This window comes from Periophthalmus magnuspinnatus, chromosome 9 (genome assembly GCF_009829125.3).
Source record: "Periophthalmus magnuspinnatus isolate fPerMag1 chromosome 9, fPerMag1.2.pri, whole genome shotgun sequence".
Lineage (NCBI taxonomy): Eukaryota > Metazoa > Chordata > Actinopteri > Gobiiformes > Gobiidae > Periophthalmus > Periophthalmus magnuspinnatus.
Window position 1 is genome coordinate 12,706,514 of NC_047134.1, and position 21,886 is coordinate 12,728,399.

At 39.9% G+C, this 21,886-nt stretch overlaps 1 protein-coding gene across 3 annotated transcripts in view; it reads left to right on the forward strand.

Annotated features, from left to right (window-relative positions):
- The window catches only part of LOC117376542 (EGF-like repeat and discoidin I-like domain-containing protein 3), a 119,308-nt gene that overhangs the window by 48,702 nt on the left and 48,720 nt on the right, over positions 1 to 21,886 (forward strand). The window lies entirely within an intron of this gene.

The window sequence follows — 21,886 nt, forward strand, 5'->3', positions numbered from 1 at the left end:
AAATCATGACCTTGAGCGGCGAGTGAATGTGTGTTAAAAGGACAAGTTCCACAGAAGCTTTGTGTGCGGCTGCAGGAGAGAACAGAACTGCTGAAGCGGCTTTCTACATCTGACCGTGCGCTTAATAAAAGTTGGTGTCAGAGAGATGAGATATTACTTAGCCCCGGATTTGAAGCATTGTTCTTGCTATTATTACAATAGTGATGAAATGCAGCTCATATAGGCTCAGGAAAAATTGCACAGTGGTTATTCTTTTTTACAGATTAGCATGGCAGCACGGCACGTTTAATTTGCTCTGTGTGTTCGGAAACTGGAGATGTGACAGAAGAGTTTCAGTGTGACTAAAAAGAAGGTGTAAAAATGGAGCCACATGATTTCAAACAGTTTCACTTTGGGAAGACAGGAGCTGAATGAAGATGGGTCTTTTTGGGGGTAATTATGAATAACATTGGGGGTTGTCGTAGTGCATCACAACACATGGAAAATACTACAATGTGGCCTTAGTTTTTTTGCTCTATGGTTTTCTGTTGCCCTGGAAATTAGACCCGCACGATTTTGGGAAAACACGTAATTGTTTATAAAGGAGAAGCCATTTTTCTTTTTCATGGGTGCCCTGTTTTATAAAAAATCCACATAAAACATTAAAAACAGGTGCAGGTGTGCAGATAAAAGGTTGTTACGAGATTATTAAATTGTATGTATCCAGTTTTGCTTTCCCTTGGAGTATATTCAATTTTTGTGAAGCAAAACAGCTAAAAGCGTCTTTCCCGTCTCAACTTTGGTGCGGCTCGTCCTTAGCCTTATGCCGTCATGTGAGCTGGTATTAAATGTTTTGGTATCAACAAACAGGTGAGGTATTCTGGCAGTTTTTGAAGTAATCCCTTATAGATACATTTCATACACTGCTGTTTTCTTCTAATAGACAGTGATGGTACATTTTAAACAATTCCAATTTGAAAGAAGACTGGAAAGGTGATAAACCAATACACTGGTCCCTCGTTTATCGCGGGGGTTACGTTCTAAAAATAACCCGCAATAGGCGAAATCCGTGAAGTATCAGCTTTATTTTTTACAATTGCAGCTGTAAAACCCCTCACCACACACTTTATACACTTTTCTCACACAGGCATTAACATTTTCTCACATTTCTCTCTTGTTTAAACTCTCTCAAAGTTCAAACCTTCGTAGGCGCCTTTATCGGTGCAGAACGTTTCATCAAAGAAAGACAAGAAAACAAATTGCAAACATACAGCACTTCAGAGTCACACTGTGATCCAACATTTATGTAAATTTGTCTGAACACATTCTGTACTGTACAGGAGACACGGCACGGAGGAGACTGATGGACAATGGTCTACAGTCCCTTAGCCAATCAGGACGCAGAACACAATGCACGCTCATACACTGTTAAAAAAGCATGTAAAATTACACTAAACAACGAGGCCACGAAAACTGAACCGTCATATAGTGAGGGAAAGAATTGCATGAAGGTCATAACAGCATTTTGTGTAGTTTGGAGAAGTCCAAACTCCCCGTATTGTAGATATCGTGCAGTCCTACTGGAAATATAAGCTCAATAACTCTGTCTTTTGATGTCGCGTTTTACCATCCGCTCAGCACAGCGGGGAGGAGAGGGCACCATAACATTTCCTGGCACCTTCCTTAATAACGTGGAAGCTTGGTAACAAAGAAGTATAGTGAATGTCCAGGTAGAATGACGCTAGTTTGAGTTGCCAGACAAGAGGTCTCGAAAAGGAGTTGATTTATAGTTGTTTTGAAAGTCCCTGTGAAGCTAGTTGGAAGCTAAAGACGTGACATGGCCAATTATGAGAAGGGCCACACACTACACAGCAACATTTTAGACAAAGCAAAAAACAACTCACTTCTTGCTGTGTTGTCATCTTTCAGAAACTTAAACCTTTTCATGGGTCAGCTTTTATGGACTACAACTCAGCAGTCTTTTGAGCACAAACACATTTTATAAACCCGGGATACGGTGCTTTTCCAGCTTGTATCTTCATCCCAGGATCGGATTGGTTCGTCTGTAAGTATAAGTCTTTTGCTTCCCGCTGGGTGAGATATAGGCCGAGCGTTAAGGCCGGCTGGCTGCGTCTTCCCGGCTGAGCAGTGCGTTCCTGGTGCACATTGTTCTTCATAACAGGTGTGCTTGTAGGGAATAGCTTTAATGCTTTATGGTGCAGCCTGTGCTCTAATCCTCATTGGTCTGAGATAAAGGCGTAGTGTCGAGCAAATGTGAGCTGTTAAACAATGTCTTGATACTCAGGACTTATACTTTGAGTACGCAGATTTAGGACGATCTGTGAAGTCATGTGTAACCCCTGACTCAAGAATAGTACATTAAGATAATCTATTAGTTTGGACTCAGCGCTTGGTTTGTAAGGGCTACAATAGGATTAAGAATAAAGTGAGTGTAAATGGAATGGTAGGAGACAGAAATGAGCAATAATGGTTTAGTTTAGGTTGAAAAATGAAATAAAATGAAAATGTTTACAGTTTAACATCTGTCAATCTGTGTTACATTCACATTGTGTACATTAAATCATAACTCCAAGTCCTACTGAGCTAATTCGTTTCAGTCAAAGTCAATTGTTCAAAAAGGTTCCTCGTTGTGGCAGTTTGAGTCGTTACAATGTGATGAGATCAATAAGAAGAGTAAAGAAAGTTTTCATCCCCCATTCACAGTTCAGGGTTCTGGGACAGGCTCGCCATCTCCTCTGAGAGTTTTCTGAATCGTCACCAAACATAAAAAAGTAGCCAAGATGGTTTAGCATGAACACGAAACAGCACTATCACAGCCGCTCTGGGCCACACATGGAATCAACAACAATCTGTTAGCTTAGGAAAATAAAGGGTTTGTTAACAAGCCTCTCTCGTGTGTGTCCAAAGCATAAAAAAAGTACGAACAATGAATGTGAAGCTGACATCGCATCTCGAGGAGGTGGGACTTAATTACTTTTGACAAATAAGAAGGTCATTATCACCCAACGTGACTGACAAAATGGGAAGTCAACAGAGCGAGTGAGAGGATCAAACTTACCAAAATAACCAAACCAAGTTTTCAAAATGAAAGGAGTGCATTGATATTAGGAGAGAATAGCAAAAGAACAAGTTTAAATCTGTCAGCTGGACAAACTTTAAATGAGTGGTTAGTTTCTTTGAGATGGAGATGAACAGCAGACTGGGGTCCAGAGTACCTCTCACGCTGGTGTTGGTACATTCACTTATGTAGTAGCTGTTTAGTTTCTGCAATGTACCTCAGTGTAGTTAGCCCCTCCCTTCAGATAGATAAAAGGTAGTGTCCACCAGCAATCTCACCAGAACTTGGATGAGCAGCCAAAAGTCTTCACTTCTACAACAATTTGTCCAGTTGACAGATTTAAACTTCTTCTTTTTCTACGGATCAGACCTGGACTGAGGGATTACACAGACATTAGAAGGGAAATAAGACATGTTACACACTGGGTTACACACTAAACTGGCAAGCATTAAGGAGTAGTCATAGTCACTTTAGTTCAAATCCTTCATTAATAGAGGTGTTAGAGATGGATTGTTCAGTACTTCTTTGGCACTTTTTAAAATAAATATAGGGTTACACATTCAAAAGGAGACCGAACATCCAATGCTAATGTAATCAAGAGGGTTTTAGCTGGCACTGACCTATCCACAGTGTCATTGCTGAGTGCAGAAATCCTTTGCTGTTCTATAAGATAAAATGTCCAGTGTATGAAATGGAGACTTCTGAATGAAAAGCTAAATACTTAAGATATCTGATGTTATGTGGTTAGGCATGTTAGGCTTCTTCCAACATGCTGTGGAGGTTGAGAACACATACATGACTTGCATTTTAATAAAGGAAGAAAGGCTGACTTCACCATTCATTTGTACGTGAGGGAACATTCAATAGTCTACTACGTAACTCCACGTAGTCTGGGCTGACGAGGTGATCGCGTTTAGAAACAGGCAGGCGTGTATGTATGTCTGTGATGGCGAGATGGCATCGAAGGATCGGTCAAACGCTGAGCAAATTCCCCCACAGGGACAGTGAACTCTACATCATTGTTGCTCTACATACAGCTTTGTGACTGTCCATTATTTATGTCATAATTAAGTCGTTTCAATAGATTCGTATTCCACCCTGAGGGGAGTGAGAAACTGATTCAATATGGTATGAATACACACTGCCAATTTCCCTCACGGTCATTACATCTGAATGCGAGCGACTGGTTCAAAGTTGTGCATATGAAGGCATTTATAATCAAATCTGCAAATTGACGATTGGGGTTCATAAATAAACATGTGTACAAAGGCAGCTTGGCATCGCTCTATTATAGTTTCTAATAAACGACGGGTCTATATAATAACCGTTTGTATGATGGGAAATGACACGAAACTAAAGTGTGTGTTTGTCTTTGAGCTTATTTTTATTTTTAATGAAGAATATTCACTAATGAGGTTGACTGTTAATATTTTTTTTGTTAATTATAATAAACTAAACAGTCATAACACAGTGTACTGAGCTTGAAAACAATCTTTTTTCTCAGAATAGTGAAGGGTGCACTAAAACATTACATTCATGCCCTTCCTGCTGAGAGGTGTGACCTGCCTCGGGACGCCTGAACAGCTGAAAGTGCCACTGCTGCAGAGGTACTGAAACACAAGAAAATAAAGCAGCCAAACTGTTTTAATGATTTATACTTTTGAAGAAAAGAACAAAAAATAATTACACTGTTCCAGTTTCGGTAGATTTCTTTCTGACTGAAATTAGGTGGATTCGTTTGCCAGTAACACACAACACATTACAGCTATTATTTTAAAGAACGTCATATATTCTAGCTTATAAGTTTAGAACGCACATGTTTTATCCTTTATCTATAAACAAAAAATAGCTTTTGGATCTATAAATGTTCACTTTTCTATAAAAATGACAGTAACATTTGAATGGATGCTTAGAGTCTTTATATGTTACTTATTGTCTGTGTTGTTTAACTTCGTCGTTAAACTCTTCGTAGAGGTCAGGTATTCCAAACGATTTCTGTGGAAGACAAAACTAAAAACTGCATCAGTTAATTTGTCCAATTTGCCTTTTAGCCCAACAGTGTAGAATGGTAATACTGTTCCATCATTTTATTGTCCACGATGCTCTGAGCACATTCCATTTCGGATCAATAGGTGTCTGCTTTTTCTGAGATGGAACAGCCGTGCAGAATTGATTGAGGGTAAATGTGCGATGTGCAGACGTTTTTGTACACGGGGCTGCATTTGATCTAGTATTGACCTCTTTTATCATGGCGTATTAGTGCTGTGGCTCCATAGCCTGATGCCACACCATGATCAGACAGTGTTTATAGCAGTGGTCTGTCGGGACGCCTGCAGGAGCCATTAGTGAGACCGCTCACCTGGGGAGGACCACACACTCTATGCAGGAACCATGGCATGGAACTATATTTAACTCTCATTATTGACCATTTTACTCCCTGTCAGCGAAACAATACAATACAACATTCTCCACACTTTTAAGTGGATGGGATTACCCTTTGTATCTTAGCACAAAGTGTAACTAAACTTGAAGAAATAACTGCAACACAATGACCACTTTTATTTTGGTAAAGCAGTTAGTATTATTACTGTCCCAGTAATTGAGGGACTGAGGGACAGGGCATGAAAACATGTGAGTAAATACTTGTCTGTTAGCAGTGGGACTAACAGGCCACTGTCCATGAATTAGGAAATATCTTTCACTGCCTCTAACAAATAAATATTTGCCTACATGGACTGATGGGCTTTTATTAGACATAGTAAAGTGACAGGAAAGTTTTTTGTAAAGTAATGGGAAAGTTCTTAAACTGAGCAAGACAGTGTTTAAAGAGTGCGAGCGAGAGTTTTTAAAGGGTGCAAACGAGTGGGTGAGAGAGCTGCAGATTGGGTGATTATTTATGTTTTGATTTGTGTGATTTTAATGTCTTCATTATTCTGTAAAGCACTTTGAATTACCTGTGTACGAATTGTGCTATACACATAAACTTGCTTTGCCTTGCCTACATTTAACTAAATAAATGCATTAAGCAGTTTTTGCCATTCATAACTGCAATTCTGTCACTGATGTCCTTGTGAGGATGGACCAGAGTGAATAAGACGAATAAGAGCGGGTTCTCCTTATTTACAAAGCTGTTAGTCATCCACAATACCACATCACTTTTATACATGTTTCTACATTTTTGCCCATTTTTCTGACAAATGAAGGTTTGCAACAGCCAGCTCCTCACCTCAAAGAACTGTCAAACAAAGCTTTTGGAGTGACTCATTATTTCTGTGGATGGTGAGGATGAGGATGTGACACTTTATTTTCCCCACATTTATGTCACACATGCGATATCTTGGAGTGGGTATGTTCACAGTCGCCTTGCAGCTGTTTCCTACAACAAGTCGATTTTGTTGAGAGGTGTCAGAGGTTTATCTTTTACCTTCCTGGTGCCTTTGGCCTCAGAGACAAATGTCTGTGTGTTTCAGAGACCTGGCACTTTCCTTTGGGGAGGACTTTGTAGTGGCAGCTTTATAGTGTCGAGGAGCAGGTTTGTGTGCTCCTCTCGGTGTCTTCAAACAGATAGCATCAAGTGGAGAGCTCACAGTGAGATCCAGCTTTGCTCCACTGGGCAGCTCAGCCCAGATCATCAGCAATTATTTGGGAATTATCTTTTTCTATTTGTCTGCATCACTCCTTTTACCTTTTTCAGGGGTTACCACAGCAAATAATCTGACTATCTTAATGAGATTTTTGACTAAAGATGTTAAATTGAACTTTTATATCAACATCTGAACACGCAAATGATGAGATCAAAGTGGATCCTGCTCTGCTCCTGTAAAAGTGAGAGGTTGTGTTTGAAAAGCTTCTCAATCTATATTTTTTCATTAATATTATAGTAAAAATGTTAAACCTCAGTAACATATACAATACCAGCACTGCTCAAGCTGCTCCGTAATGACATGAAATACAAACATCAACATGATTTTGTGTCGTTATATATTGTATTGCTCATGTTCAGCGAGAAAAGAGCTGTATTTTTGCCTGCGATGTTGAAACAGCCACTTGTGTGCAGACGCTGTACATTCTGCCCAAATGCCTCTGTTGTTTTGTTTATGGCTCTGGGGAAAGTACTTACTGTCTTGGATCATATGAGCATTATCTGAATTAGGTCTTAGGCGCTTTTTCACTTCAAGAACTATGTTTGGAAGGCAGGCTTAGCTAAATGGATTAAGATTGATTTAAGCGCTGGAGGAATTTTAGGGCAAAGTTTTTACATTACACAACAGCGGAATTCAGCTACTTTTTTTTTTTTTTATAAACGGTCAGCGGGCTTTGAGGAGCTTAGTGCTACAAGCTTCAATCCTAATATAAATTATGTTAATCTGCTGCTAAATGTGGATCTCTTAATCAGATGTTGTCCTGTTGGAAAAATGACAGAAAGCTTATGATTTTAAACTTTTCCGAAACGCTTTTGAGAAACCAACTTTTAAGTTTTAAATGATAATAGAATATATGCGCAATTTGTTTATACCGGATGCCAGATCAGTGTAAGTAAAATTCGTAAATGTATTAACGCATCTAGCACAATACTAACATTTTATTTTTGTACAAAGGAATAGACTTGATACGCAATTTTACAATACCACGGTTATTTTCAACGCAAAATAATACTTTCGTTGCGCTACATTGTGGTCCAACTGTGCCCTTTTTTAATATTGATACTTATTCAAATGAGGATCTAGTTAAAATACGAGTTTAAGTATTGATAAGTATCGGATTCTCAATATTTTTCACATCCCTGCTTTGGTTACTAATGTTTTAATGACAAAAAGTTAATCACGCCGATCTCCGTTCCATTCTGCACAAGAGAAATAACCTGATTTGATTCATGGAGAGTAGCTTTGCCACACTTTGTAAAACCCTGAGAACTGCACTATATAGAACATTTCAGCCCGGAGCGTTCCTGTTGCGCTGCTACTTGTGGTGGGCACATTTCCCCCAGCCCACCCACCGCTCTCTGTCTGTGGCTGTGAGAGCTGCATTTACAGGAAAGAGATGAGTGCCGAGAATCCTGGGGGAAGGGTCTATAGTCTGACCAAACATCCAAAGAAGTGACCACAATCACCCAGCCGAGCCACCAGACGCCACTGATCAACAGCTCAGGGGAGGGAGGACGGGACGCGTGGGCCACGGATACAAGTGAAAAAGAGGATGGCTCTGCGTGGTCGCCAGCAGTGCAATATTTTTGTAAAGCTTCCTGCAACATTTGGTCGTCTCCTTTTCAAAGCGTTGCACATTTCTGTCTATCCCGGGCAGGCAGCAGGGCAACCTTTTTATGTGGTGTTTCAATCACGATCTGATCAGTCAGCGCAGCCGCCAGGAGGATTTTTTTGTTCCGTTTAGCTGTTTTTGTGTCTGGGCTCATAAGTACAGATTGTAACCGGGATAGTTTTCACCCCAGCGCTAACCCTCTTTCAAACCAAAACGTCTTCATTTGCATTTTAAATCTGGGTGGTATACTGTGCATTTTTATCAATAGAAAGTCCATTTTATATTAAAGTGGACTGTTTTTTTCTGCTTAATTAAAGGGAAAGGCTGGGTTGTTTATCGTTGTCTGGCTTCATAGGCTTTGATTTTGCTCCTTCCTTTTTTGGCCTCTACAAGAAAAACACAGGCTGTTTACCCATCGAAAACACTTTTTTGATTAGAGCAAAATAGACTTTGGTCTTAACTTTTGTGTAATTGTTGCATGTTTCCTCTGTGCTCTCAGTTATTAGGATTAAATAACTGTTGCATAAAAACATTGTTGAGACTAATTTGTTAAATAGTAGTGAGAGTTGGGCAATATGCCAAAAAGTTCATATCATGAATTTATTTACACTCATCCTCAGTTATCAGGCACTAAACTGTGACTAGAAACTGAAAAATAACATCTGCAATTTGAAGGTGTGTTTCTGTTTCTGCCGCTAAAATGGTATGTAAATGACAGTATTCAGCGAGGAGCAAAAGTGCCTCTGCTCCTATGAGCTGCTGAATTGTTGAAGTGTTGAGCAAATTAATGTTTGCCCCTTCTTCCTAACATTCTCACATGGTTAAGATTAAGGAGCATCTGACATGGACCCATGAAAACTTTGAACAGAAAGATAACCAGCGTTATCCTTTTCACTTTGGACCTAAACACAGGATGATGGATCGCTGTAGTGCACAGGTGTGTGACTGTGGCATCAGAGCGGTGCAGGGACAGGGCTGCACATCCTCATCCTGGATCCCTATAGGATACACACTGACTGTACCCTGCAGTTTCCACTTTATGACATGGGACAGACATGTGAAAGCCTCGTTTGATGGACAGCTGCTGTGGAGCGCTCCGGTTCAGGGGAAGACTTGTGGGAGTCGAGTCAGGGCCAAAGTGATGCAGGTAAAGTTTATATTTTATGACAGTAATTCCCCTGTCCATAAAGATACTACAAAATGTGGAAGAGAGGGCAAAAAGTCCCTGCTGCAATATGTGATTAATCATCGATCAGCTTGGCTTCGATTGGTAAAGGAGCGGAGTTCTTCACTGAATAAGACCTGCCCAGCGGCTCATGTGAACTTTTGACAAAATCAGCTCCCACTGGCTCAGATTTCACATTAAAACAGATGAATGTGCAGATTTCACATAAAACATCTCACAGACATGAAAACATTTATTAGAGGCGTGTAGCTTGGTTGACAGCAATATTACTAACAAACCTAATCTCCAGATGTCAAATCGATCTTGGTCAAATGCAAATAGGTCTAGGAAACAAACCCAATAATTATAAGGCAGATGGTGTTTTCCGTCTTAATCTCTGACCTGTATTACAGTCTTATCGGGTGAATATCCACATTCACTGACCCTGATATGGCCTTCATTTATTTAATGAAATTATAGACTGACATGCACCTAAAAAAAATAATAAATAAATAAATAAATAAAAATAATAGTAATGAATCACTGCCACAATCCTTGGTTTAATGCAGAAATTGCTAGAAAGTTTAATTAGAGAAATGCGGCCTGGAAAACTGCACGGACAACTAGATCAGATTTGGACGGGGGATTGTTTTCTTTTTTTTTTTTTGTAATAAAGACAACATCAACAGTTAGAAAGGCTAAAATGTCTTACTTCCTTTAAAATACATATCTCTGAATTATGTAACAGTTTAAAATCAAAATGATGATTTTCTTACAGAACAAATCTTATTTCCCATTGAATCACAGAAAAGAAATCGGTCAAGCAACTGTTCTCTCTGTAATAGATTATGGAGATGTAATCTACATGCAGACTTCAGCCTCTACTTTGAAATCTTTAGAGAGACTTTGCCTTTTCCATTTCGTAACAGGTGATGAATTTAAAACCCATCTCTGTCTGTCAGAGAACAACACTGTATAAATGTATTTATAAGGGACTTGATACACTGCCTGAATATCTCACTCGCCTGTTGAACTTTGATACAGGAACTTTTAATACAAGATCTCATGATTGTCTGGGTCGAATGGCAGCACCTGAACTGAAATGGGGGGGGGGGACAAAAAATTTACTATTTTGCTTCTTAAAAATGGAAAACATTTCAAGGAGATGCAAAACATTGGCCCACTGGTTTCACTAATGCACTTTAATAATCTGATGATAAACATTTATAATTACACTGGAGCTGTTTTAAATGGACCAATGTAGTTATTTGTTGTGTTTTGGTTTTGTTTGTATTGTTCTGTATGTCTGGTGCTCTTATTGGACTAAATGAGATAAATGAAAAATATATTTATTGCTGCTTTGAAAACATTATCTTATCTGTCCTTGTGGCTCATATCAAACGCTGTACCGGTGCATCAGTTGAATCCATCCTGTACAAAAAGTTTGCACGTGTCTCTCCAGTTTTCATAGTTTTAATAAATCTGGCAGCACCCGCTAAACAACTTAATTTGCATTTCCTCCGCCTCAGATTTTAAGCATGCTGGCAAAAACGTCCCATTTCCTTTTCATTCACTCATAGGAGCAAAACTGTGCTGTTTCTTCTTTAGCTTCTCTGAGAAATTATGTTGGGTTTTTGTTCCTTTTTTAGGCTGTTTAGCTGCTTAGCACATGAGCAAACACTTGATCGATGAGGTGCTTTGTATCTCCATTGCCTTTAGGATGTAACTAAAGGCATTTCCTGCTCCTTGGAGTTCACTCATACTTCATTGTTATTGGTTAAAACCACCTGTCACTCATTTATGACGGAGGCTGACAAACAGGAGAAGGAAGTGGTGAAAAGAGTTTGTGTTTGAGAATAGAGCTGCACAAAAATGACTGAACCACAATATTACTATTTCACCAAAATGAGCATTGTCTTATGGATCAAATCACAATTCCATTTCTATTTTCATCTCTTCAGCTCTTCTTGTAATTCACCCCTGATAAACAGCATTAGCACCACATTAAAACGGCTCCAAAACGTGTATTGTGAACCATAACAGCCGTAGAATGTAGGTTGCACTTCACAATCATTGGATGTACAGTTTCTTTTTATAAGAGCAGGTTAAAGCTCGGGTGACATTTTAAAGTCTCTGTCCTTTTCATCTACATTACTGAAGGACAAACGTGCTCTGTCTTTAGCAGACTGTGCCCCAGAGCCTTGTAATATTTAGGAAGGTGAAAAGATGGGATTTATTCAATGACAATGGATAGCTGGTGTTCAAGGGAATTTATTCACATTCAAGCTAGTTCATTCTGTGTGGACTGAGGCTGCACTTCTAAAGAATATGAATTTTAAATGTATTTCTTTATAAATTACTGGATTCTTGTATATGTAGGTTCAGTAGCTCTGTTGACTATACCTGAAAGGATTTTTTAATTAACAGGTCTTCCATTCTCTTTGGTATTTGTTCATTTTGTTGATTAAAACTGCAGCAAATAAAACCTTTAATACATTTGTTTTTATTTCTATCCCAATAGAGTTGACCCTGACCTTTGACCTTGACCTCAGAGAGCATTTGGACTGTATCAACTACCAGCCCATTTGTATTATATTGTATGAAATCAAATGTATTTTTATTGTTGTGCTACATTCAGCAGATCTTAAATGCCAAGTGGTATAAGTGATCCTGTCAGGGTTTATTTACAGTGGACTTTAGAGCGCTTTACAGATTATCTTCCAAAGGCCACGCTTCCGCACAGAACCACAAAACATACTTTGTAAAGAATGACCTCGCTTCTCTGGCAAGGTCATGTTTTTCTGGCATAGTTGCTGCAATAAGGCAACTCTGCTGTTTAAATGTATTGGCAGTGGATTTTTTTTATTTGAGTTGCATGAAATGGAGAGGTGACTTGAAGGGCAGGCGTGTTAGCAAAACATACTTTGCAGAGAAAACGCTTCAGGAGAGTGTTTTTCCAACTTGAATTTCAGCAATTATGTTAAAACTGAGTTAGAAAATGGCATGGAATGAGTTGCTTTTGCTTTTATGCAGAAAATAACTTCAAAATAATGAGTTGCCAGAAAGCGTGTGCATATTTCTCTTCCCTGCTCTGTGCCAGTGCATGTCCCTGAGCACACATTCAGCTGCTTTATCCCTCTCCCTGCAGCGGATGTGGGGGAATAAGCCGTTATACCTGGCCCTAATTGTGTAAGGTCCACTTGAGCTGGGCTGTCACCTCCGGCCCGCTGCACTATAAGGATGGACCTGTTGGCAGATGTCCAGACTATAAATGGAGATGCATTTTCAAATCCCAGGTGGCACAAACAGAGCTGGATGCAAAGCTGCCCTTGGATTTAGCCCGGCCAACCAAAACACAGTGCTGATAAATGTTCGGCTCCACTACACAAGAGCTGCATTAATGCAGGAGGGTCAGAGCAGGTCCAAGTGAGAAGGGCTGCTGGGAGGCCATAGCTCATTCAAAGTGCAACAATAACAACAGTGCACCATTAACATACTGACGCTTAGATTTTGTTTTGTTCTTTACACGCACGTCTGTCCCAGGACTCATTTTATTTATTTATTTTGGACGGCCCCTTGAAATGTGATATTTCCAATAGATACTAAATGGTTTTATTTACCAGGATTATGAGGCTATTCACTGCTGGGCTCAGAAACCACACTGTCTAATAAACAGTTTGCTATAGTCAGTTTATCCATTTCACATGAAGCATACAGCAAATCAAAATGCAAATAGGTAAAGGTTAAGTTTGGCTGTTCTCAGAGAAAAATATGTTCTGCTTTGAGCATCCTTCATTATCATTAACATAATACAAGCTGTCCCTCCATGAAACATACTGCCGGGGTCCCATCTGTTCACATACTCTTTCATTTTTACTTTAGGACTTTTACTTTACTTACTGCCCATACGTGAACTTGTTGAAATATACTAATTAACGTATTCTAGATTATTTAAAGCACAGATCAGGAAATAGAATCTTCTTTGTTCATCACTGCAGCACAAACATAATTACTTGTATATTTTTACAGTGATATTGTGTATTTTGCTTCAGCTAGAGAAACACGTTTGAATTAACTTTACTTACTTTTTTATTCACACTGAAATATACATTATTGTATCATTTTAGAAATGAAGTACTAGAGTGTTGCATATTTTACATTTTTATGACCCAAATCTCCTATTAAATTACAATTATAGTCACCTCAAAGCAGCCCATTTATTTCCATCAGCGCTGATGATAAGAGCAGATGTCTGAGTGTCTTTTAGCATTCACCCACTGTATCCAGGTGACACTCCAAAGCTGCTGCCGGATTATAGCTCTGCTTCGGGCCCATCAGTATTCTCCGCACACACCTGCTTTTGGAGCCTCCATCTGTATAAGCTCAAAATGACACTTTAGGCTTTCCTCCCAGTGCTACCGCTCATCTGCAAGTCGAGTGTGCTCTTCACTTTGTGCATTCTCTCTCCACTGGACAGCACAAACCACAAGTGTTTGGCTTCTTAGGAACTCCACTACAAGGCACCTAAAGCTAATATTTCAAGCCTTATCCCACTTCAAAAATCCTGTCCAGGGAATATACTGCGCTCTGTTTCAAACGCATGGAGTCCTTTGAAACAGGCAGTGGATTAAGTCTTCTGCCATGTTTTTAATGTTCGGAGAATCCCAGAAACTATCCATCAGAAACAATAAGACATTACTATGACATTATTATTATTATGACAGGTGAGAGAAATAAGCCCAGTGATATTTAATTGCCTACATTTATCCTTAAAGCTGATAAATATGAACTGAGGGGGAAAAAAAGCAAGTTATGGATCTTTTATCTTGTAATGGCTGATAGGTGTTTGGAGTTACAAGGTTTAGAGGGTTTAGAGGTATCTAGAATAAGCCAATATTTCAAAATAAAATCATTCTTTCTGTGCTTCATAATGAATTGACCTAACGAACACGCAGTTCGACAGAATCTGTGCTATTGGTGGTCACTGGTGTCAGGGAGCGTAGTGCCAGAGTGACAGGGGGGACTGACAGCGGAGACAGCCACTTCCTGATGCCGCTTTCAATTCTCAACTTAATTTGGAGAGACTCTGCCACGTTTGGCCTTGTGTATTGTGAAGCAGACACATTTCACCGCTCCGTAGCCTGTCAAATCCGACATCCAAGGCTGCTTCCCCCACTGCAGAGGCCTGTGCACCCCTGTGACATTATAGAGACACAGCCAATAATTGTAAAGGTGTATAGTGCAGTGCCAGCTCCGTGCGGGCAGCCAGCCATGACAATGAATAAAACAGAATCGGACAGCGGAGGGATTGGATCAAATAAAAAGTGTACACTAAGAGATTGTATACTCAGGCTCTGAAGGTACTAGCTGTCCTTGCTGGTATGTTTTCAGTCTCTTTTATCTCTGGGAAGTGGTGATGGGTTTCATAAAATATTTGCAGAATCTAGTCACCAAAATATACAAATACAGGAATATATAGTGCATGCAATTTACACATATCAAATTCAGTGTCATGTGCAAGGGTCTTTGATTTTGAAGATTTGTTCTCTCTTGGCACATATGTTTATGTATTAGGTGCATACCTGTCAGCGTAGTACTGTCATAGTATAAATTAGTGTGTGGTAAGTATAGGCGTAACTTTGAGGTGCTTAAAGCTGAGGGGGTGTCTGCTTTTCGAACAGTGAAAGAAGCAAGGAAATCTGTCTAATTCCTAACGCTCACAGACCATTTCGTTGATGTACACTTTATTGGAGCAAAACTAACTTAACTGATTTCCAAAAGAGTAATTGGTAAAGTCATAGCTAATACAGATACTAATACTTGTACTCGATGTTAGGGCATGACAAACAAAGGTGGCAGACGTGACTATAAAGGTTTAAGCTCTCTGCTGCAGGGTTTATTCAATATTTTATAATAAATATGTGCAAACGGTGCTAAAGTGCTGAAGTTGTGGCGATCTACTGATGGCGTGGCCAGGTGGAGTCGAGCCACAGCAGGAGCAGGTGGACGAATGCGCTAAACCCAAGTGCATTCAGGTCACATCCAAAAGCAGACACAGTATTAGTGACAGAAACATGGCACAACGCTCGTAAAGTTCAGCCGTTTCTGTTTATGTGTCGTAACATCTGGGGGACCGAAGATATAGACTCGGAGTCAGGTTTAACAGAGTTTGTTACGAACAACAGGATGCGAATGCTGGTTGGATGAGCGGGTTGTAGGACGCTGGGTCGGAGGCGGACATTAACGCAAGGTGGGTGCAAGAAACGGGATCTGGCGGAAAACGAGAAACACCAACTGAGAACTATGACCATAACCACAAAAAACAAACTGAGCTAAGCAGAAACTGTAGCACGAAGGATACACGATGACGATCTGGCAGCATGTGGAGGATCCTTGGTCTTTCTGCTCTCCACTTTGTTCAGAGGCCAGAAGGTGAATTTTCCAGTGAGCTTTTTATATGTATTTATTATGATGATTTTTATCTTCATTTACTTGTGCTTTGTCACTACTGGTGTCCTCTAGATCAATGGCTTCCAAAGGGGCCATTCATTTACGCTATTTGAAACTACTAAACTTTGTTGCTTGATGACTTTTGGGGCCCCTGAACCCCTGCTCTTGGAGATAGCACAAAATGATAACCCAAAGAAAGAACGAGATGAAAATATAAATGTTGCATATATGACAGATATTGACACAGATACTGACTAGGACTAAATGTTCATAGCTTTGGTCATTTACAGTTTGGGTAGTTAAATATTTGGTTGTCGTGCTAACTCGTATGTCAGGTCTGTGGACAGAGCGTAGGCTTTGAAAATACAGCAAGTCAGAATTCACAAGATACTGACAGAACCATCAAAACTAAAAGGCGTTTGTCACTTTCCCATTCAGAACTATGGATTTAACAAGATTGTAGAGGAGAATTCAGAAGCATTTAGAAATTCATCAAGGATATTAGATTTCAGAGCAGAAACTTTACTTGTGTTGTGTTTCTGTGAGTATCTTTACAGTGTTGGAATAATCGATTGCTGATTGGCTGCAGGTGTGTAGTGGGTGGTGCTAAAGTCTTCCCCCAGCTCCAGACACAGAAAGAAGGGGAAAAGACAGCACAGAACACAGACAGACTGGAATCTCGACTTTATCCTGCTGTATTTTTGCACACTTCCATGTTTTCCAAAAGCTGGTGGAGTGAAAAGCACCGCATGAAACAATCTACAAAGAACGCACTGCGGATTGTGAGTTAAAAGAACAAATTATCTATAAATACTCAGGATGCAAAGTGTTCAAATGTGTCTTTCAGTTCTTATAACAGCTTTACATTTACAGTACATATTAAATTAAACTGTTTAAATTTCAAACGCCACCCAATTCCCAAGCCGACGTGATTATTCCCAGTCCAAAATGCAAATATGTTGAGAGTTTTGCATCAGAAACGAGCTTTTATAGAACCTATGCCAAATCAATATGCAAAGTAAAAAACTGGCAGCCTGGATACAGATTATTTCAGCATATGATTAGGAACATTAGTAGAGTTTATACAAAACCTGACTTAGCTGCTGCATACTGCAAAATAAGCGCATTTGCTGCCAGTTGTATGTATCAAATTTAACATCTGCCCGTAAATCAGAGCACTACCTCATCACAGCGTCTCAGGGGGAGCCACACCCTGCATCGCGAATGTGCTCAGAGGAAGTGTTAGTTCCTCAGGTCAAAGGTTAATGATGTGGCAGGAATAAACACGGGAGCACTTCATTCATGTCCGTCAAAGAGAGAGAGAGAGAGGAGCTGTAGTCATCTTTCGTCTCGCTCAGGGTCACTGTGGTCGATTTGTTGAGTCAGCACTTTTAGGATGACACCGAGCCGTCCCCGGGGTTAAACGCAGTCCAGATGTAGTAATTGTAGTAACTGTAGGAGATTCCAGGCGTGTGGTTTATAATGTACTGGGAAAAACTTCAACCAAAGACATCTGAGGGAAATTAGATGGAGGTGGAGATGGGCTGTGGACACATGGAGAAGTACATAAAGGGATAAAGCTATTCTACTATGGCTTGATACTTTAAATGAATATTGGTTCAGTAGTAGATACAATCGTAATTTTTTTGCATTTTTTCCCAAGATTTCTTTCTTTCTTTATTCTTTATTTGTCAGGGGCCATGTACAAATTCATTAATCTGACAAAAGAAGAGATGATTTGTTCCAGATTTAGCTACTGCTGCTTTCCATGTGCAGGTGAACACACATTAAAATACACATTTCATTACAATTACATTATAAGACAAACAGTTCATCACTGACATCAGCAGTAAAATGCAATGTCCAATACAGTATGTTTCCCACCGTCCAAACCAATTTAAAAATCAATTATGTGCAGGTTTTTACAGCGAGACAGAACAATACAAATTAATTAGACTGGGGTGGATACAATTGATTATCTAAAATGTACTTTTTCAAATTTCTATTCAAATCTCCAGACAATTTCAGACACTCTGGAGCTGATTTGGGACTAGTCTAATCATTACGCATCAATAATTAATTCAGTTATACCCAGCATAACTTCTCTAGCTCCTTATAATAAAATATATCTCATAATTAACAATATAGTTTAACTTGGTTATTAGAATTACACAACTATCATTTAGCTTAAAGTGTCATGTAGGGAAATTGCCAATGCCAATGCCAATGGGGCAATCTGTCACCCGATGACCCATCTCCTTTGGTTTGGACTGTATAAAGAAGTGGACTAAGTGAGTGTGTCGTCACCCACAGCGTTCGACTCCAGTCAAATGAATCTCATCGATGCTAGCAGTTATAGCGGCGAATTTGAAGTTTTATATTTGAAATTCCAACTGCAAGTATCATAGCAACCAAAGAGCCAATCCAGAGCGAGACTGTTGAAAGTAACGCCCCTTTTCCCGGCCATAATGCTGGCTTAGTCGGGAGCGGGAGCCTAGCGACGCTGTCAATCAAACCTGCGGCTAACATTATCAGGGATGACCTCAGGGAACGAAGGCGCCTGATTCGTCTGTTATTAATGTTCATGTCTTGATTTATGCGCAAAATAGTGTTTTAAGACCAAAATGACGAGCCTGACGCAGCAGTTACGGAGAGAAGAGCAACAGTTTTTCAATAGAAAGTGAACTGGAGCCAGAGTCGATAGAGATGGAAGTCCGCGCATGCTCACTTCATATTTGGATGCATGTAAAAATACAGTAAATTGTGAGTCAGATGGAGTAAGCCACTGTAACCAATCACTCAACAGCTCATAAAATACTGTGTGTCGTCATAGTCACGGTAAATTTGCTAAATTGGTCTGATTGTTATGGCTGTCACTGATTCTTTCCCTTAATTGCTTTTAACTCATTTATATTTCTCTGGGGAAAGCTTTTACATATCACCTCTACAGTCCATTTAACTGAGAGAAAGAGAGACGCACACACACAGACACACACACACACACACACACACACAGACACATACAGCAGGTGCAGGTGTACAGAGCACAGCTGACCCCCCCAAACACACACATATATAACCCGACCCTGCCTGTGCTCCCTTGACACACTCGAGCCAATTTAGCGCCTTGGTCGGGGTGAGTCCCTGACACACAGCGCTATTCATTGCTCTCATTATTGGCAGACTGAGACACTTCTTACAGAGCGGCGGAGCAGCCAGGCCACGCAGCGAGACAGCCACCGGAGCAAAGAGCTTCTGAGTGAGACCAAAGTCAAACTGGAGACGTGTACTTTCAGTTTGGGAAGAAACTGTCTTTCTCAACAGCGCTGTCTGCCCGTGTGTTCATTATTCCGAGTAGTAACCGGACGGCGTAATTGTTTTTGCTTGGTTTCTTATAATTTTCTCTCAAATGATCACATTTTTTTGATGCCGTGAACTGAAAAAAGTCCTGAAATTGGGTATAAAAAAACGAATGCGCAGTGAAAAGAGCAATAATAATGGACAGCATGAGAACACCCGACAGAAACCAAGTCAATATCGCCACCTAGATGTAGTCCCCTATGGGAGCGGGGACGAGCTAATTTTAGAGCAGGTGGATGAAATCAGAAACAGTGATAGAGATTCGATTAGCAGATTTTGTCAGGTTATGGCACTACTCTTTTTTGTCTGAGAGAGAGAACGATGCAGAAGAAGCTAAATAAGGTTCTCTTTTCCTGGTTTAGTCCCAGTTTACTCCCTGTCTAGTCCCAATGTGAACGTTTATGCTCATTTTGGCATCCTCACTGCAAAAGCGGGCCAAAATCTTTATGAATATTGTCGCGTTCTGACGTCTTTGCGCTCATTATCGATTACAAAGACATCACGTGTATATAAACCCTATTGGCGTAAATGCATCCATGTCTAGTTTATTTGAGTGTAAACATACAAATTGAAACCCACACTGCTGAGTAGTTGTATTGACTGTAATGAATACATTTCTCTTGCTTCCTCTCCACAGCTGTGTAGCTTTGTGCAGTCATTTCAGTCCTCCCACCTGATTTACTACACATACACTGCATTACCTTAACATCTCCCTCTCTTTGTGTTCGGCTCCTAAGGGCTGATGGCCTCTCATAAAAAGGAAGCTAAACCTTTAGATGGGTGTGCTGTGTTTTCCTCTTGCTGTGCTGTGTTTTGCTTCAGGCTGTTTGAGTGGCTTTACCCACTACCATAACCTTTGCAGTTGAACCTAGTGGTGGCAAGTACAGAACCGTGATTTATCAATGTGACTGGAAAACGCAGCGGTTTGATGTGCAGGAATGAATGGGTTTGTTGTTGCATTTGGTTTTGTGCGGCTAATGCACCAGTTACATTATACTGAACGTTATTACAATATAAATAACGGGAAATCCCACTTTCTACTGTAGAGTGGAGGAGTAAAAAGGCATAGAAAATTAGCGCAGAAGTCATAATGTGGTGTGTACGATAAGCCTGGAATCATCTATAATTTTATATAGCCTACTATAAATTTGCACGGCTCACAGTAAATCCAAAGCGCAGTGTATTTCACCAATTAGTTCGGCAATTCAATTCCAATGCGGTTTATTTTGTGCATGCTAGCTGTTTTTGCATTTGCAATCACATCCAATTGTCCCACAGTAGCTCATTTCCTCTGGGGCTCAAGTATATGAAACAACACAGGAACCCGCTATTAAGATATGATTTTGATTTAAGTCATCATAGTTATTATAATCAGCCACAAAGAATTACTGCTGATTGCTGCATATTTTGCATGTGATTATAGTTAGCACTTAGGCTGTCCCAGTACACCCCAAACCACCCCGACCCACCCCAGTAATGACAGAGCTGGACACGCTGTGATTGGCTCCTGATGGTTTTGTGCAGTGAAGGTCTGATAACTGACGCCACGCAGTGTGCTATATTTCATTATATTTAGGCAGACATGTGAATTCAAGTGTCTGTTATAGCCTTTGTTTGTCCCACAGTGGGGAAATTTCTGGGTTGCAACAGCAGTACGAGAACTGCAGCAGAAGAATAAGAAATATCAAGATTTTGGATTGAAGATAATAACGTATTTCTTCTACATCTACACGTCATGGCAGTACGCATAAAGAGAAAGAGTATTTATTCATCTATTCTACGTCGCAATGTCTACAACTGAAAAGAAAACAGCTCAGAAATGTTCAAGTCAGTGGCCCCAGTAGTGAAAAAGTTATTTAATTTAACTATGTGGGGATTTGGCTAAACCACGCAACTCTTAATTTAATGGCATCAGCGTAGCAATTTAAATTCTCGTGAGATTAATTGATGGATTTTTAATTATTTCTTTTCACATCAAACACCCCAATTTCCATATCCACCTCCACGTATTTTTCCTGGTGGCCCATTTTTGACAGAAAAGTCACTGAATTTGAAAATGTGCATAAAAAGCTCCAAAAGATTTCTTCCCTAAAGCATTACACATTCAGAGATATTTGAAGATATTACCAAAAAACGCACCCGGGTGACTTTACAAGATAGCGGAGATTAAGCGGGGAGATGTAGCCCTGTAACATACTTATTCTAATCATATTTCAGTTTCTTAAGCTTTCCAAATCGCAGACCTAGTTACATATTCATAGAGCCAAAATGTACCTGTGAGTCACTGAAGAACTCGGGGCACGTTGAAGAGGATTAAAAGTTATGTGACTGCTCCAGGCAAGTGTGGAAACCATTAGATATTTGCCTAAAATGTAAAAAAAAATTAAGTTTACCTCTTAAATCCAAGTGTAACTGAAGAGAAGTATGGAGACTCACCTTGAGCAGTAGTCAGTAGTTAGAACAGTCGTTTCAAAGACCCATTAAAAGCAAAGGTGACTGCGCAGCACACATAGCACACTTTATCATACTTGCTCTTTTGTCTCGCTGCCTGCCCTGTTCTGTTGGTAAAAGATTTTTGTATTTTTCCCTAGAGGAGG